The sequence below is a fragment of the Macaca fascicularis genome, chromosome 15 (genome assembly GCF_037993035.2).
Source record: "Macaca fascicularis isolate 582-1 chromosome 15, T2T-MFA8v1.1".
Classification (NCBI taxonomy): Eukaryota; Metazoa; Chordata; class Mammalia; order Primates; family Cercopithecidae; genus Macaca; species Macaca fascicularis.
Genome location: NC_088389.1, coordinates 116,699,120 through 116,718,492, shown reverse-complemented (window position 1 = coordinate 116,718,492; position 19,373 = coordinate 116,699,120). Strand labels below are relative to the sequence as shown.

The 19,373-nt window shown below is 42.7% G+C and overlaps 1 protein-coding gene across 2 annotated transcripts in view; it reads left to right on the top strand.

Annotated features, from left to right (window-relative positions):
• C15H9orf153 (chromosome 15 C9orf153 homolog) overlaps positions 1 to 19,373 on the top strand; it is a 31,017-nt gene that overhangs the window by 1,922 nt on the left and 9,722 nt on the right. The window contains exon 1 of one of the 2 annotated variants that reach the window (XM_065530766.2): positions 5,180 to 5,343. The exons of the other annotated variant lie outside the window; for it this stretch is intronic. The gene's annotated coding sequence lies outside the window, so the exon portion shown is untranslated. Of the gene's footprint in view, positions 1 to 5,179; positions 5,344 to 19,373 lie in introns of those variants that run through there. 2 annotated transcript variants of the gene reach the window in all.

Below are 19,373 nucleotides of genomic sequence, written 5' to 3'. Positions count from 1 at the left end.
TCTTGTCACGTTCTGATACCTGAGAAATCAGGAAATGGAAAAGCCTGTGTTAAGCTGAGCTGTAAGCAACATCAGTGTCTCATTTCAGCCTTAGAGCAGACGTGACGTGAATAAACCCAAATACAGCTCACCTGAGCTCAGTGCAGGCTGGGGGGCTGGCCTGGAAAGGTGTAGGTTTGGGGTGAGATGGGCCTGGATTTGAATCGTGGTTCCTGTCATTTTGTAGCCATGTAACCTTCTGTAGAACAATCTCAGAATTAAGGGGGATGTGATGAGCTAACTACACATAAATGGCATCCTGCTAAGAGTAGACATTTCTTACATTGTAGTTCTCATCCCTTTTAGCCATTTTCTTGTGCCAAAAGGGGTAGTATGCTAATGGGCTATCAATCAAAGCAAGAGCTTAGGGAAAGACTTTCAACACAATTAGGGAGTTATTGCCCCATATTCAAATCTGGGGGAAGTTTGCTGTATTTCCCTCAAATGACCACAGTAACTTCTTTGAAAAGAACCATAAATTAATTGCAAATACAACCATACAGAGAAATTTCATTCTCTTAGTGGCTGATTAACTGTAGACAAACCTGCCTTAATCGAGGAGCTGTTTTGAAAAGCTCATTCCCCAGTGGGAACTCAGTCTCCTGGACCCGGGTGGGTCTCATCAGACAAGAGAGGTAGGAGAGAGGGAGGTGCACGCTAGCCTCAGCCTCTGCTGAAATACAGAGCCATGTGGTCACTGTGGACACACTTCCTCCCTCGCTGCTGTGCAGTGTTCAGGGAAGGCTTCATTTCACACCAACCTTTAGTGGGGCAAGGGCTCTGTACCAGTGGTACTGAGCTTAAAACTAGCCTACTTGACAGCCTTGGTGGGTTACTGCTTTCACTTCCACTAGCTAGTGATTCCCAAACTTTTCGTTACAAAGTGCCCATTTGTTGGGCCAGGTGTGTTGGCTCACACCTGTAATCCCAGCACTTTAAAGGGAGGCAAAAGTGGGCAGATGGCCTGAGCCCAGGAGTTCAAGACCAGCCTGGCAACGTGGCAAAACCCCATCTCTACAAAAAATACAAAAATTAGCCGGCTGTGGTGATACATGCCTGTAGTCCCAGCTACTCGGGAGGCCGAGGTGGGAGGATCACTTGAGCCCAGGAGGCAGAGGTTGCAGTGAGCCAAGATTGTGCTACTGCACTCCAGCCTGGATGACAGAGCGAGACCCTGTCTCAAAAAAATAGAATAAAAAGCAAAGTACTCGTTTATTGTTCTCCATGGAGTCTATGTCTTGAAGCAGTCCTCAAACTTTAAGGTGCAAGTAAGTCACCTGGGGGTCTTGTTAAAAAGCAGATTCTTGGCCGGGAGCATTAGGTAGCTCATGCTTGTAATGCAGCACTTTGGGAGGCTGAGGCGGGTGGATCGCTTGAGGTCAGGAGTTCGAGACCAGCTTGGCCAACATGGCAAAACCCTGTTTCTATGAAAAATACACAAAAATTAGCCAGGCATGATGGTGGGCGCCTGTGGTCCCAGCTACTCAGGAAGCTGAGGCAGGAGAATCACTTGAACCCGGGAGGTGGGGAGGTTGCAATGAGCCGAGATGGCGCCACTGCACTCCAGCCTGGGTGACAAAGCAAAACTCTGTCTCAAGAAAAAAAAAAAAAAAAAAAAAAAAAGCAGATTCTATAACAAAGGTCCGGGGCAGAGCCTGAGATTCTTCATCAGTAGCAAAGGCCCAAGTGAAGCCAGCGCGTTGCTCTGCAGACCACCTTTGAATGGCAGGCTTTTGAAATATTTTCTCACTGGAAGAATCTTCTGTATTTCTTAAATTCTGCTTAAAATTATTAACTTTCTTGTACATCCATGTTCACAACAGCATTATTCACAATAGCCAAAAGGTAGGAACAACCCAGGTGTCCATTGACTGGGGAGAGGGGGTGAGAAATTAATTTCATGGACACAGATTCAGTTGGAAAAGACGAAAAAGCTGTGGAGATGGAAGGCAGTGCCTGTAGTACAACAATGTGAATGTACTGAATGTCACAGAACTGTGTACCTAAAACAGGTTTAACATGGTAAGTTTTTTGTTATGGATATGTTGCCACAGTGTTCACGAGTTGTTAACTCAATTAGACTAAATACCCAGTAGATTGCATTCTGGGGAAATGGCTGTTTCAGGAAAATTTTCAGTGATTGCCACAAGGACCTCCCAGGGGTGGGGACAGAGTCTGGAGCACAGCTGCATGGCTCAGGGAGAGAATTTGCATGGCCAAGCAGCCCCCGGTCCACTTCTCCCCATAGCTGGCCAGGTGCAAAGAGCATAGCTCTACCTCCTATTATCTCCCTCAATTTCTTATTTGCACTTTGCCCATGTCTATAGAAGGAAAAACTTGACTGATTAGAAATTATATTCACGGCACCTGTAGTCCCAGCTACTCGGGAGGCTGAGGCAGGAGAATGGCGTGAACCCGGGAGGCGGAGCTTGCAGTGAGCCGAGCTCGTGCCACTGCACTCCAGCCTGGGCGACAGAGCGAGACTCAGTCTCAAAAAAAAAAAAAAAAAAAAAAAAAAAGAAATGATATTCACGCCAGTCTGGGCAACAGGGGGAAACCCCATCTCTACAGAAAAATACATAAATTAGCCAGGCGTGGTGGCGTGCGCCTGGGGTCCCAGCCACAGACTGAGGCAGAAAAAAAAAAAGAAATTGCATTCACAATTCAGCTACTCAGCTACTCAATGTTCACTCTTTAAAAATGCCTTTCCATCGTCCTCCACCATCTTCCCACCTATTATTCTCCCATCCCCCACCAAGCAGCAAGCTAATTCCCCATCGCTTAGTGTCATATAGCTGTTTATGTGACCTTGAGGATGTCCACATGTCACAATGGACAGTCACTCACTCAACACTAAGCAATGACACATGCTAGGAGTGGGGCTGGGCCTTGGGGCTGCCGGATGAATGAGACTCAGCCTCTGCCCTGGGAGTGCAGAGACTCAAGACAGATATGACCAGGTGAAGAGACAACTGTAAGACAAGTGGTAAGTGCAGAGTGGTAAGTGCAGCTACAGCCATAGCCACAGGGCACTGTGAGACCACAGAGCAGCGAAAGCTAAGCCAGCCTAGGCTTGGCAAGGAGGCATGGAGTGAGGTGGGTAGTGGTCAGGGTGGGAAGACCAGAGCTGAGAGGTGAGATGGGGTTTGGGTTTATCTTTACCAATAAGGATGAGGAGCCTGTTTCATCTTCCTCCAGGCAGGTCACAGAAGCTGGAACCCAGTTGATCGTGCCGAGCCTGCAGACACCCTCATCCCTTCCAGCCTTCAACACTGACAGCCCTGCCCTCTCCCCAGCCTCTGTGCCTTCATCCTCCCCATGTTCCCATGGATGCTTGGTCCTGACTTTGCACCCCTCCCTCACACCCAGTGTCCTTTCTCTTTCCTCTGCCACTTGGGACGCTGAGTGGGAGGATCACCCGAGCCCAGGAGGTTGAGGCTGCAGTGACCTGTGTTCACGCCACTGCACCCCAGCTGGGGTGATAGAGTGAGAAAAGCAACAACAACACTGCTCTGTATGATACTATAAAAGTGGATATATGTAATTGCACATTGTGACATCTCATAGAATGCCCAACACCAAGAATGGACCCTAATGTAAACTGTGAAGTATGCGCTTTAGTTAATAAGCATGCTTTGATATGGGCTCATCAAGTATAACAAATGTACCACACAAACATACGTAGTAAAAAAAGGGGGGAAGCTGTGTGTATGATGCAGGCAAGGCAGGGTGTAGGAACACTGTACTTTCTAACCAATTGTAAAATTGCTCTAAAAATTAAGTATATTAATTTTTTTAAAAAGCCTTTTGTTAAATTAGCAATATAATAGTTGCTTACCCAAGAAAATTCAGGTTTTCAAATATTGCATTTTAGATCAATTATTTCCAGATGTGAGGGTGATCTGGCTGCAACATCTGTCACCCCACTGATGGCCAGGGTTAATTTGTCTGATCTGGCTGGCGAGGTGGGTGTCCCCTTCCTCCCTCATCACGCGTCCCTCCAGACGCTGCGGACGACCAGTAGAGGAGGGCCGTTCTTTGGCCAAGGGTATATGAGTAGATGCACTGCCCTGCTAGAACCTCCAAACAGGCTCTCTAAAAGTAATTATTTCAAAGGAGGGATTGAGAGTTTCATCCTCTATGACAGAGTTAATTTTTCCTTTTTTTTTTAAGACGGAGTCTTGCTCTGTCACCCAGGCTGGAGTGCAATGGCACGATCTCAGCTCACTGCAACTTCTGCCTCCTGGGTTCAAATGATTCTCCTGCCTCAGCCTCCCGAGTAGCTGGGACTACAGGCGCCTGCCACCATGCCCGGCTAATTTTTATATTTTTAGTACACACAGGGTTTCACCATGTTACCCAGGATGGTCTTGATCTCCTGACCCCGTGACCTGCCCCCCTCGGCCTCCCAAAGTGCTGGGATTATGGGCGTGAGCCACCGTGCCCGTACTATAAAAATTTTAGTAATAAAGGTTGTCCTTAATAGTTGGTGTGCACACCTATAAAACCCACACAAAGTAATCTGGCCTCTGCATCTAATATCTGCTCAGGATTGATGAGCTCTCTCCCTCCATGTTAGCACAAGATGGGTTGTTTAAGCTGCCCGCACCGCTCATTCCCTGAAGCCATCGTGACAGGACACTGTCACCTTTGTCATCCATTGTGTTGGTATATAAATCCACTCAACTGATCTGTTCCTGGCCAAGACCACAGACTTTTCCCCTCTCTCTGAGGAGCTAAGGCTGATGGTCATATTTTCGGTTCTGATTGTTGCATCAGTAGTGGCAAATTGCATTCCCTGTCAATCGTGTTGTCAATTCACCCTCTGACAACTAGAGCAGAAGGCCTAAAATGACTGAGTGCCCACTCTGTGCCGGCTGCCACGCCAGACAAGCGGCTCCCCTGGGAAGACAGCCAGACTCAAGGGCAAGAAATCAAGGGAATCAACCAGGAAAGCCCATTAGGCATTTTGGGGAAAGACCAGGCAGGAGCTGATGAAGTCTAGATGAAAAGTGACAGCTGAGAGAACTGAAAAAGGGGCAGATGTTGTCTTGTTTGGCTTGATGGAGCCTCCAGCTGATTCCAAGTGAAAGCCACGAGGGAGGAGTTTAAAAGGCCTGCATTCTGCAGGGGAATCTTCAGGTTCCTGTGGGCTCTCATCTCCTCACCAAGGAGTCTTCTCACTTAGACCAGCACTCCCAAAACATGGAACCCTGTAATCGCTGCAGTGAGCCCAGCTGCTTTGGGGTTTCAGAGGAAAAGGCAATGTGTTGGCCTAAAGGAAGAAGCCGAGGCAAAATTAATGTAAGTAGAGAGCTTATGTGAGCCAAGTTTGAGGACTGCAACCCTGGGGACATTGATTCAAGTTGCCCGGAATATATGCTCCAATCTGCAATTATAAGTGGGTTTTTAAAGGGAAAGAAGAAGGGGTAGTTCTAAAGTTGTTTACCAAGTATTTACATTGGTTCATTAAAATACCGTAAGCTTCTTTTTTCTTCTTCTTGTTGAGACGAAGTTTTCTTGTGTTACCCAGGCTGGTCTTGAACTCCTGTACTCAAATGATCTCTCACCTCAGCCTCCCATGTAGTTGGGATTACAGGTGCATGCCACGGTGACTCAAAATAGCATAAGCAATTGATTGGCTGTACGTTGTTCTTTGTATCACAGATTCCAGAAACATGAAGATATGGGTGAGGGTCACATTGTGCAACTCATAGCATTTTAGGTAATTTATCAGCTAGTCTGGAAACTACAGGGAATAAAAGAAAAGTACAAAATGCCTTTAAACAATTAACCCTGTGCATAGGGTTAATGAGACTCTTCTGTCTCTCTGATAAATTTTGCATTCCTCAGATTCTTCCGACCGCTCTGAGCTACTTTCCTTTCCCAAATGAAACAGTTGTAGTCACACTTCATAAATTGAAAATGTAACAAAGTAATGATTTCCCAGAAATCTCATTTTGTTCCTAATAGCCCCTGCATATTTAAATGTTGAGCATTTTCCACGAAGATGATATTAATCAAATGTTCTTAAATAACATTCAATTAACAGGATACAGTTCATTCTGGTTAATATATGTTTCACAACATTTGCTTATTTCTGTTTAGTAAATCTACAGTCTTTATCATTGCTATTGGGTCATATTAGATTGAATCAGTGGCTCAAAAGTATTCATTGAAACCTAAAATAATGATGGAGACAGTAGTGGATATTCCACACATCAGAATCATCTATGAACACACATAGCGCTCATGATTCCAGAATGATGTAGGATGGCAACCAGGACTCACTGCGTCAAGCAAATCTGCAGGTGTGATGATCTTACAGAGGCAGCTGAAAAGTGAAAGTGAGTAAGAAGTACCACAATGAACATCTGAAAAACGTGTTAGATTAAATCAAAGTTCTCCTTCCCCAAGTCCCCTGAGCAAAGTATAAGACCTGGCCAGGGACCGGGCACGGTGGCTCATGCCTGTAATCCCAGCGCTCTGGGAGGCCCAGGCGGGCAGATCACGAGGTCGGGAGATCAAGACCATCCTGGCTAACACAGTGAAAACCCATCTCTACTAAAAAATACAAAAAATTAGCCAGGTGTGGCCGCGGGCACCTGTAGTCCCAGCTACTCGGGAGGTTGAGGCAGGAGAATGGTGTGAACCTGAGAGGCAGAGCTTGCAGTGAGCTGAGATAGTGCCACTGCACTCCCACCTGGGCAACAGAGCGTGACTCCATCTCAAAAAAAAAAAAAAAAAAAAAAAGCAAGAAAACAACGACGACAACAAAAACCTGGCCAGATGAGAGCTTGTTAGGGCTCAAAAAACAATACACCTGCAGGAGCCAAGGGAAAAATGTCCTTTTTGCCCTCTGAAGGTTTGCTGAAAAAAATAACTCACAAAAGGCAGATTTATTGGAGAAAAGGAGCATGACTTTTATAATGTGCACAAAGGAAAGAACCACAGAGTGATTACTCCAAACGCCCAGTGGGGGTACAGAGGCTTACATACCATCTTGAGGTTACCAACAGAATGAGAGCTCAGAGAACGGCCCAAAACAAGTTATGGTGGTAAATCAGGTTATGGTGCATGACAGGTTATGGCGGGGAGAGAAGAGGAGGCCTGGCTAGCAAAGGTGGTCTTGCTATGTAGATGAAGCCTCACAGGTAGCAGCCTTCAGAAAGAATAGATGGTAAATGTTTCCAACCTTCAAAGGTGTCAAACTCTCAGGTGTCAATCTTTCCTAGATCAAACAAGGCTCAGAAGAAGCCAGGCTGCATCAAGGCAGATTCCATACAGATACAAATCTCCCCACGAAAGACAGCTTTGCAGGGCTACTTCTGTTTGCTGGTTCTCTGAACAGACACCTCAAAATATATCAAAGAAGGATATTTTGGGGGTAAAACTGCTTTTATTTCTGTCAGTCCTACTTCAAAACTTTAAAAAACCTTCACATATTAAAAGCCATGTTCATGGCTTTACAGAGATTTGGGTTAGAAGTTGTTAGAGATAGGCAAAGGAGTGGGAAAAATTTGGGACAAGCGAAAAAGAGCAAATTTAAATATATTGTCCATATATTCTTGAATTAGTCTCTTATTTCTTTCTCTTTCTTTTGTTTTCTTTCTTTTTTCTTTTTTTTTTTTTTTTTGAGACAGAGTCTCTCTCTGTCACCCAGGCTGGAGTGCAGTGGCCGGATCTCAGCTCACTGCAACCTCCACCTCCTGGGTTCAAGCCATTTTCCCACCTAAGCCTCCTGAGTAGCTGGGACTACAGGCATGCATCACCATGCCCAGCTAATTTTTCTATTTTTGGTAGAGACGGGGTTTCACCATGTTTACCAGGCTGGCTGGCTGGTCTCAAATTCCTGGCCTCAGGTGATCCACCCATCTTGGCCTTCCAAAGTGCTGGGATTACAGGTGTGAGTTACTGTGCCCGGCCAAATCTCTTGGTTCTGAGAATAGATCAGTTCAGTGAAACCATTTTCTCCCATTCCAGAAGTTGGCATTGCAGATGGGCTAGGCTTCTCTATACTATGCAGGTAAACAGATCTTTAATAAGAGGCATTTCTACAGAAGAAAAACAAAGATTAACGTCTGGAATGTTCTATCTATAAACTAGTTGTTCTAATCTAAACTCTGTCTCTACTAAAAATACAAAAATGAGCTGGTTGTGGTGGCACACACTTGTAATCCCAGCTACTTGCAAAGCTGAGGCAGGAAGATCACTTGAACCCAGGAGGCAGAGGTTGCAGTGGGCCAAGATGGCGCCACTGCACCCCAGCCTCGGCAACAGAGTGAGACTCCATCTCAAAACAAAACAAAAAAGACCAAATAATGACAGCATGAGACCAACAGAATCTGTCTCCGAATCTGTCTCGTCTTCCGTCTTCTCCCCATCTCCTGTCTCTCTCTCGTGTGTGTGTGTGTGTGTTTAGTTTACCTAAAAGCTAAAGAAAAACCTTTTACTATCTCTTGTTAATACTACCTGGAAATCTTGTTTAAAAGAGGAAACCGAATTTTGCCTTTGCATCAGTGTATTAAGGCTAAAACTAACTTTAATAAAACCTGATAAACAGATCCATTCAATTGTAATCAGTTTTGACCAAACATGATAAGATTTCCATAAACCTTTTTTAACCTCTTACAATTTTTTTATTCTTTCTTTCTCCAATTTTTTATTTCCATTTAGGTTTATCTATTTTTTATTCCTTTAATTAAAAAAAAGACTTTCAAAACCTCTAAACTGACACAATTATATTCGCTTTAACAAAAATCACATTCTTATGATGTTTTATAATTTTTTTCCAAAACCACATTCTACTTTTCTTATTACACTGTGCATTCAAAATTGTTTATCTTATACTCGGTAGTTTTAGTTTATATATATATTAATTACGATGTTAACTCTTAGAAAACCTAGAAAGTAAGCAATTTTAACTGTTAGTCACATACTAACAATTTATGATACACATTTTATTATTTTTAGAAACATAGGCTTTCTAACAAAACAGTATTTCAGTGTGAAACAGGACATATTTACTAACAGATCTAAAGTTTTATTTCTCTAAAATAGGAAGCCAAAATTATAGGAGCTTAAACTCATTTAATCATTAATATCTTGGCATTATATCGTATTTGGGTATCATCTAGATAGCTAATGAATATCCATTATTTAATTTAGCTTAGCAAAACTCTAGGAGTTTTTATTAACAAAAAGATTTGATAAAACTTTTCTAAGTAAACATATTCTAAAAAACAATTATTATTAAACATTTGGCCAGCTGCAGTGGCTCACGCCTGTAGTCCCAACTACTTGGGAGGCTGAGGCAGGAGAATGGCGTGAACCCGGGAGGCGGAGCTTGCAGTGAGCCGAGATCGTGCCACTGCGCTCCAGCCTGGGCGGCAGAGAGAGACTGTCTCAAAACAAAAAGTAGAAAAAACAAATAAATAATTTGTGCAAATAAATAATAAGTGCAACCTCTACCCTCAGTGCAGACAAATGGAAATCTCCGGGAAATCCTACCAGCTCAGGAAAAACCTAAAGATACTCATCACATCAAGGGACCCTCCCCCAAAGGATTCACCCAAAGTCTGTGAGTCCCAACAACGTGCGCAGAGCCTCCCGCCAGCTTTTTAGCGTTTCACTCTCACTGAGCAGACCAATGATCCCCAGACCATCAGAGGACTGCCTTTATAATGGAAAGTAGGGACCAAAACAAACAGGGACAAAAAAGATAGACTATGTTGGCAGAAGAAAACTTCAAAAGAACAATCAGAGTATCATTGAGGGATAAGAGAAGATAATTTTGCATCATGAAACGTGAATGAATGACAGGAAAAGGAACACTCGGGATAAAAACAGCTCTTTTTAAATCTTCTTCTTATTTATTTAGAAAGGGTCTCACTCTGTTGTCCAGGCTGGCTTGGAGAGGCATGATCATGGCTCACTACAGCCTCAGTCTCCAGGGCTCAATGGATCCTCCCACCTTAGCCTCACATGTAGCTGGGACTAGGGGCGCACCACTCTGCCTGGCTAAGTTTTGTGTTTTTTGTAGAGACAGGTTTTTGCCATGTTACCCAGGCTGGTTTCAAAATCCTGGGCTCAAGCCATCCACCCGCTTCAGCCTCCCAAAGTGCTGAGATTACAGATGTGAGCCACCACGCCCAGCCTAAAAACAACTCTTACAAACTAAGTGAATGAAAACAAAATAGGAAGGTTAGAAGATAAAGCAGAGGAATGTGCACAAGAAAACGATGAAAACGACAGCCTGGCAACCTGGTGGGAAAAAAAAAGCGAGAGAGAGCGAGAGACAGAGAGAGAGAGCGAGAGAGAGAGAGAGAGCAAAAAGACAGAATTCATTATACCCCAAAGAGCTCTGCTTTGATCTCCTCCTGAGATTTGATACTTGGCCATAGGGAGCAAAAATTACAGAAAATACAAACAGTGTAGAGCAGTGCCGTTCCCGGACTGCATTTTGGCTGGGTTGCTGTCTCTGGCCCACTGTGGAGTCCTACCAGACGTCCCAACAGTGGGGCTGTTATCCAGGGCTAAGTCACAACTTTGCCCTTTGGCTTCCCCAAAGAGACCTATGTGAACTCGCAGGAAGTGGAAGCCAGATGGGGACCTGCCTCTGTGCAGATCTCTGTCCCCTGGGAGCCTGATTCTAGCTTGGGAAACGTTGTTTTCCCTTTCATCCACGTCTTGCTACTCCATTTTCAAAAGTAAATACTGTCATGATAGGAACATGTAAATCAATAGCAAAACTGCAGAGAATAACAAGACAATGATGCCCATAGAACTGAGAATGGGGTAGCCTGTGGTTGGAGGGAGGGGATTCACTTGCAGATGGCCATCCGGAGGTCTCATGATACTGTTTGTTAACCCATTGGTGAGTGCATTTTTATTATTTGTGGCTTGTATTTTTATTATTTAAATAACACATATACATTTTATACCCTGTTTTCATGCTCAGGACAATTAGATGTTGAGAGAAAAGTAGTACTTGTTAAGGTTTTTGAAATGCAAATGAGATTTTTAAAAAAATTATTTCATGTGTTAATTCACGAGTCCAGTTTGGCTGCTTTAAGTGGCTGCTTGCGGCACCGAGGGTCTTCACCAAGTAATCATGACCTTCTATAGCCTGACCCTACTTGTCAGGACCGAAAAGTCTGCACTATTAATGTGGAAGATGCCGTGTCAGGCTGTCTTAGGAAGTCCAAGCTGTAGTACAATGGTTGCACTGCAGAGGGCTTCACTTTTTCCAAATCCTTAGTAAACTCCTTCACCCCTCAGGGACAGAAATCAGTGGCATGTGATTGAGTGTCCTTTAAAATTACATTCAAATGCTGCGAGAGAACCTGAAAAAAATCTTTCCAAGGCAAATACAACCAAGCATGGATTTATTATCTCTTTGCCAAGCTGTCCTCAGCTGAGACGATCAACTGCTCAGCAGATGAACGTGACATGGCAGTGAGAGGAGACTTCAGAGGGAAATCACCCCGTAATGTTTGCTTTTGTAGAGAACTCGGTGACATGTTTGTCACATGAGTAAATTGTAAGCCACCTGGCAGGGCCACCAAACTAGCTGTCACTGCAGGAGACTTATAACTGGGAGCTGAGGTTTTGTAAATTAATAGAAATAAGGTGAAAAGAAAGCTGTGGGATGTGGAAACTGACAAGCTGACCCAGTGCCCAAGTATCATCAGAATTCCTTAGCGGAAAACAGGAATGTGAGCATCTCCTCTCACAGGAAACCATCATTTGTAAAGTCATGTTTTTACTTTGAGAATTGTGATAAATCTTTTCTTTTTACTTGCCTAGAATTCTGTGCTGATGCCCTGAATAGATCAATTAGAGTGATTTGCAGGCAAGTAAAAAAGAAAACCGAATTCCAGGTGACACTAAAAATAGGAAGCATATACCTTCAGAGCAGCTTTATTCACAATCCCAAAGAGGTGAAAGCTACTCACTTTTCCCTCCACAGATGAATGGATAAACAAAATGAGGTGTGCAATCCACAGTGGAGTATTACTCTATAACGTGGATGAACCCGGAGGATATCGTACTAAGTGAAATAAGCCAGTCCCCAAAAAACCAATACTGTATGATTTCACTAATATGAGGGTCCTAGAGTAGTCACACTCAGAGACAGGATGCAGAATCGTGGCTGCCAGGGTTTAGGGGGACGGGAGAAGTGGGAGTTTTTCAGTGAGTATAACATTTCAGTTTTACAAGATGAAAGGCTTCTGGAGATTCGTTACACAATGATGCGCATGCAGTTAACACTACTGAATACTACACTTACAAATGGTTAAGATGGTGAATTTTGTGGTATGTATTTTACCATGATTAAAAATAAAATTTTTAAAAGGGAGATGTGGCTGGGCACGGTGACTCATGCCTGTAATCCCAGCACTTTGGGAGACCAAGGTGGGTGGATCACCTGAGGTCAGGAGTTCAAGACCAGCCTGGCCAACATGGCGAAACCCCATCCCTACTAAAAACACAAAAATTAGTTGGTTGTGGTGGCAGGCACCTGTAATCCCAGCTACTCAGGAGACTGAGGCAGGAGAATCTCTTAAACCTGGGAGGCGGAGATTGCAGTGAGCTGGGATTGTGCCATTGCACTCCAGCCTGGGCGACAAGAGTGAAACTCTGTCTCAAAAAAAGAGAGGTGTAAGTTTGAGGAGAAATCTATAGGATGCTTTTGTTTACATAAGGTTCAAACACATGCAGAAATGACGATATAGTATGTTGTCAGGGATACATGCACATGTGAAAAATGGAAATAGAAAAGGAGAATGCTAAACACAAAATTCGGGACAGTGGTTATCCCTGGGATTAGGGAGGAAGAAAGATGGAACTGAGGATGGAGACAGAAGGCTTCAGTGGTGTTCCCAACATTCTTCATCTGGGTTTGGGGCTCACAGACCTTTATAATTATTCATTCACCAAGAAAGAAAACACTCCCATTTAAACTCTGACATGCTCTGTAATCACTTAAAATTTTTATTTTATATCTATTTTGTTTTAGAGAAGAAGAGCTCTTTTAGATTTATTTAGGCATTGATTTTTATCATACATCCACTGCCTTATTCAGTGTCTCTCATGACCACTACTAAATCAGTATTATCTTTGAGATCAGCATTGCCCAATAGAAATAGAATGCAAGTCATTTGTGTGATTTTAAATCTTCCAGATAGCCAGCTTAGAAAAGGTGAACGAGGCCAGCATAATGACTCACACCTGTAATCCCAGCACTATGAGAGACTGAGATGGGAGGATCACCTGAGGTCAGGAGTTCGAGACCAGCCAGGCAACAAAGCAAGACCCTGTCTCTACACACACACACAAAAAATTTATTTTGAAAGAGAAAAGGTGAAAGATACAGGCAAAATTAATTTTAACACTATATTTTATTTAACTCAGTGTATCTAAAATATTATCTTTTCTGTATGTAATTGATATGAAAATCCCTAAGGAGATACTTTTCATTCTGTTTTCATACTTCAGCACATGTCAATTTCGACTACTCACACTGCAAGCTCTCAGTAACCACATTTGGCTAGTGGTTACCATATTTCATGGTACAGATCTAGAAAGCACTTGAAACAGCAATTAAACTCAACCTGTACTCTCCATAATATGTGTGTATATAAGGTGAATGGATGGCCTTATGAACAACTATGTCTAATTTCATGCAGATCTAGGTCATAGGAACTAGTCTGGAGGCTACTGGGCCAGCATCAATTGTGAGACCGATTGATTGTGAGGTGCAGCCTGCTTTTCAGAAATGTGACAATGTGACATTGATGCAATATGGTAGTTGCAAAGCAACTGTCTGTGAGTATGGGGACCAGTTGTTATTAGAAAAGCCTAACAACAATGTAGCCAGATGGTGCTGGAAGCCTGCAAGAAAGTGAATCTGAACTCTCAATGTTAGATTCAGGTGATGTGGCTTGCTAAATGCAGTTCTGTCACCTGTTAGGTGGCTAGAGCCTGGGGGATCATAGTTAAGGGTCTGAGAGGCTGAGGTAGGAGAATTGCTTGAACCCGGGAGGCGGAGGTTGCGGTGAGCGGAGATCGTGCCATTGCATTCCAGCCTGGACAACAAGAGCGCTGTCTCAAAAAAAAAAAAAAAAAAAAAAAAAAAAAAAAGCAGGGGTTTTAGGTGCTCTATGGCCAGAACTTGGGATAGAGACCAAATATATTTCAAATTATACCACAGTTGTTTCTGTTGTAGTGGAAGGTTTATACTTGAACATCTAATTTATTCTCTATCATCATGTTGAATTCAGGAGGGAGAGAGAAAATCCCCTGTGCCCACTTATCTATCTCGAAAAATACTCTCGAGAGTAGGAATTGCTTCAAATATTGTTTCATTTTCCCAAAGGGTCTGTCATGGGACTGAGTATAATAGTAACTCGACAGACACTTTCCATAGAGACTAATTTCTCCTCAAAACAGGAAGGCAGCCTGGTCTGCAACACATCGAAGGAACACATGCTTTCTGTAAAAAACAAATCCAAATAGTGGAAAACATTCGAAATAGTAAAGTACCAAAGCCCCACTTTTGTGCCTTCCTGCTCAGTCCTTTCTATTAAGATGTGGCCAGTGGGGCCGGGCGTGGTGGTTCACGCCTGTAATCCCAGCACTTTGGGAGGCCCAGGCGGGTGGATTACCTGAGGTCAGGAGTTCGAGACCAGTCTGGCCAACATGGTAAAATCCCATCTCTACTAAAAAGACAAAAATTAGCCACGCGTGGTGGTGGGTACCTGTAATCCCAGCTACTCAGGAGACTGAGGCAGGAGAATCACTTGAACCTGGGAGGTGGAGATTGCCATGAGCTGAGATCACGCCACTGCACTCCAGCCTGGGTGACAGAGTGAGACTCCATCAAAAAAAAGTGCTGTGTGTCCTTCCAGAGGATGCTCTGTGGATTCACAACTATGCATAGATTCTCACTTGATAGACAAACGTGTTTTCTCTCCTACATAAAATACATATTTGGCTTCGTTTTTTATATGGTGGGCTCATACTGTACAATTACTGTTAGCATGCATTCAGCAATTTTTTTTTTTTTGAGACGGAGTCTCGCTCTGTCGCCCAGGCTGGAGTACAGTGGCGCAATCTCGCCTCACTGCAAGCTCCACCTCCTGGGTCCACGCCAGCTATTAGCTATTAGCTTAGCTATTGCTTTGACTCTATGTATAGAGAGTTGCAAGATTGGCTATTGAAGTTGGACATTGTCTACCTGAATTGGCACTGCTGATTAAAATTGGGAGGTGGCAGGGAGAGAGAGAGAAGAGGGGAGAGAGGCGAGAGGTTACATCTTTCCCTCCTCTGAGGGAAGGGAGGAGAAATATGTAACATAAGACCAGCCTGGCCAGCATGGTGAAACCCCATCTCTACTAAAAATACAAACATTAGCTGGGCATGGTGGTGTGCACCTGTAGTCCCAGCTACCTGAGAGGCTGAGGTGGGAGAATCGCTTGAACCCGGGAGGCAGAGGTTACAGTGAGCTGAGATAGCGCCACTGCACTCCAGCCTGGGTGACAGAGCAAGACTCTGTTGCAAAAAAAAAAAAAGAAAAAGAAAAAGAAAACAGCAAATTAAATTGCAGTGAAAAATGTATGTGTGACAAGATCATATTTATCCACGATAGCATAATATATAAAACTGTGGGTTCTGATGTCAAACTACTGGTTTCATCTCAGATTTGCTACTTATTAGCTCTATTGTGCTAGGGAAGGGGTGCTTACCCTGTCTGTGTTTCGATTTCTTCAAATGTAAAATGGGGATTATAATGGTACATGTGTCAGAACGTTGTTGAGTGGATCAAATGGGATAATACATTTAAGTTCTTAGAACCACATGATTATAAAGGCATATAGAAATGTTCACAGAGTATCAGTTAGTATTCATAGCTCTTAGCAGTGGTCAGTATCATTGAGTTTGTGTGCACTGGTGCCTTCATTATAAGACACATAATGCTCAGGGCACTGAACTGCCCCACCATCGGGGTCTCTTACCCTGAGTGGTGCTGGGTGCATCCTTGCGAAATTCTAACAGCCCAGATTCCCTTTTATACGTACCAGGCAGGTCCTTCTGTTAACAGTTTTCCTTCAAGCAGATCACAATGTAACTGACTAGATTTTTGTTTCCTTTAAAAAACAGCTTTATTTAGTTATAATTTACATAAGATAAAACTCTTTTTAGCATACAATTCAATTATTTTTAGTAAATTCACAGAGTTGTTCAACCAACACCACAATCTAACTTGAGAACTTTTCTGTCATCCCCAAAAGAAATATGTTGCCCATTGGCACTCACTTCCCATTACCCCTCCAGCCCCAGGCAGGCTGTAAGGGTTCGCTGCTGAGCCCCAGTCCAGCCACCCAGGCCCTTCAGGGAGTGCAATAAGCCACCTTATTTGGACTCCCCTAAACTATAATTCTTCAGTGAAACATTATAAGCAATCTCCCATGATGTGTAATTTCTACAGACAGCTGCCTTCATCCATGTCTTTTTTTTTCTTTCTGCTGATTTAAATGTGTCTTTTTTAATTGCAAAAGTAATAAATCTTCATTGTACAATATATAAAAGTGTAAAGAATTGTAAGAAAGAAGAGACAAATTTCTCATAATCTTACCACTAGATGGAACTGTTAACATTTTTAAGTGAATCTCATATATATATATACACACACACGTACACTTATATATACTCATATATATGAGTATATATCTCTATGTATATACATATATGTGTGTGTGTGTGTATATATATATATATATTATTTTTTTTTGAGACAGAGTCTCACTCTGTCACCAGGCTGGAGTGCAGTGGCGCAATCTCAGCTTACTGCAACCTCCTCCTCCCGGGTTCAAGCGATTCCTTTGTCTCAGCCTTCCAAGTAGCTGGGACTACAGGCATGCACTGCCATGCCTGACAATTTTTTTTTTTTTTTTTTTTTTTTTTGAGACAGAGTCTTGCTCTGTCACCCAGGCTGGAGTGCAGTGGCACGATCTTGCCTCACTGCAAGCTCCGCCTCCTGGGTTCATGCCGTTCTCCTGCCTCAGCCTCCCCAGCAGCTGAGACTACAGGAACCTGCCACCACACCCGGCTAATTTTTTTATATTTTTAGTAGAGACAGGGTTTCACCGTGTTAGCCAGGATGGTCTCGATTTCCTGACCTCGTGATCCGCCCGCCTTGGCCTCCTAAAGTGCTGGGATGATAGATGTGAGCCACCGAGCCCGGCTGCATGGCTAATTTTTTGTGTTTTAGTGGAGATGGGGTTTCACCATGTTGGCCAGGATGGTCTTGATCTCCTGACCTCGAGATCAGCCCTCTCTGGCCTCCAAAAGTGATGGGATTACAGGCGTGAGCCACCGCACCTGGCCCATATATGATTTTTTTTTTAGAAAAATATAATTATATTATAGTTTCTTATAATATCTTTTTGTTTAGTATAAATATTATTTTAAATTTTTCCTGTTATTAAATATTTCTGTACAGTTTTGTAATTTCCCCAAATTTGTTCAGTTATGAGCCCCTCATTGGACATTGTTTCTTATTTTTTTCTATTCTACATAAGACCTTTTTTACATCTCTGGAGATCTATTTCAGCACATATCTCTGCCGTTTGTTATACTAACCTCTCTCATTCAACTTGGAATTACTTCTTTACTTACCGTGCTAATTCATGAAAGAAAAATTTAAAGATACAAGGAAAGTAAAAGTTCCACTGTAACCCATACTCTTAGGGACTACTGTTTGAGCAGTCCCACTCTTGGGGTATGTCCTTCCATAATTTAAAATGAATATATAAGCCTTCACTATAGGTATATTTTAAACAAAAACAAGATCATGTTCCAGGTATTTTGAAAATTTCCAGCTTTCTGTTATTGGTATCTAGCTTAACCCCACTGTAGTATGAGAACAGACATTGTATGATTTTCTATTCCTTTAAATTAATCCAATTCATGTGTGTTTTATGGCCCAGGGTCTGGTTTATCATGGTGAATGTCCCATGTGGACTTGATCTTGAGAAGAATGTGTAATCTGCCATTGCTGGATGAAGTAGTAGTCTATAGATGTCAATTACATCCAGTTGACTGAGGGCGCCGTTGAGTTCCGCTATGTCCTTACTGATATTCTGCCCGCTGGATCTGTCCATTTTCGATAGAGGGGTATTAAAGTCTCCAACTATAATAGTGGATCCATCTATTTCTTCTTGTACTTCTATCAGTTTTTGCCTCACATGGTTGCTTTTGGGTTTTTTGTTTTGTTTTTTGGTTTCTGGTTTTTTGAGATGGAGTCTCTCTCTGTCACCCAGGTTGGAGTGCAGTGGTGTGATCTCCACTCACTGCAACCTCTGCCTCCAGGATTCAACCTATTCTCCTGCCTCAGCCTCCCAAGTAGCTGGGACTAACTACAGGTGCCCAACACCACACCTGGCTAATTTTTTAAATGTGTTTTTAGTAGAGACAGGGTTTTGCCATACTGGCCAGGCTGGTCTCGAACTGAGGTGATACCTTGGCCTTCCAAAGTGCTGGGTTTACAGGCATGAGCCACCATGCCTGGCTTGCCTCACATGTTTTGACACTTTGTTGTTAGGTGCATACATGTTACAAATTGTTATGTATTGACCCCTTTATCATTATGTAAAGCACCTCCTCATCCCTGATACATTTTCTTGCTCTGAAGTCTGCTCTGTCTGAAATCAATATAACTACTCCTATATTCTTTTGATTAATAAGGATAATATCTCTTTACTTTTGATCTGTAAGAGTTCTTATACTTAAAGTGTGTTTCTGGCCAGGTACAGTGGCACACACATGTAGTCCCACCTACTTGGGAGGCTGAGGCAGGAGGATTGCTTAAGCCTAGGAGTTTGAAACCAGCCTGGGCAACATAGACCCTATCTCATTTAAAAAAGTAAATAACAAAGTGTGTAGACAACATATAATTAATTGGGTCTTCTTTTTGGTCCACTCTGACACTTTCTATTTCTAATTAGTGTATTTAGACCACTGACATTAAAAGTGATTGTGATGGATTTGTATTAATATTTACCAAATGTTTTACTGTTTTTTATTTTTTGCCCTTGTTCCTTGTTTCTATTTTTGTCTTTCACACTTTCTGCCTTTTGTAGTTTTAATTGACCATTTTATATGATTCAGTTTTTCTCCTTTCTTAGCATATCAATTATATTTCTTTTTTACTTTTTAGTGGTTGCCCTAGAGTTTGCAATATATGTTTACAACTAACCCAAGTCCACTTTTAAATTACACTATACACCTTGCAGGCAGTGTGAGTACCTTATAATAACAAAATACTCCTA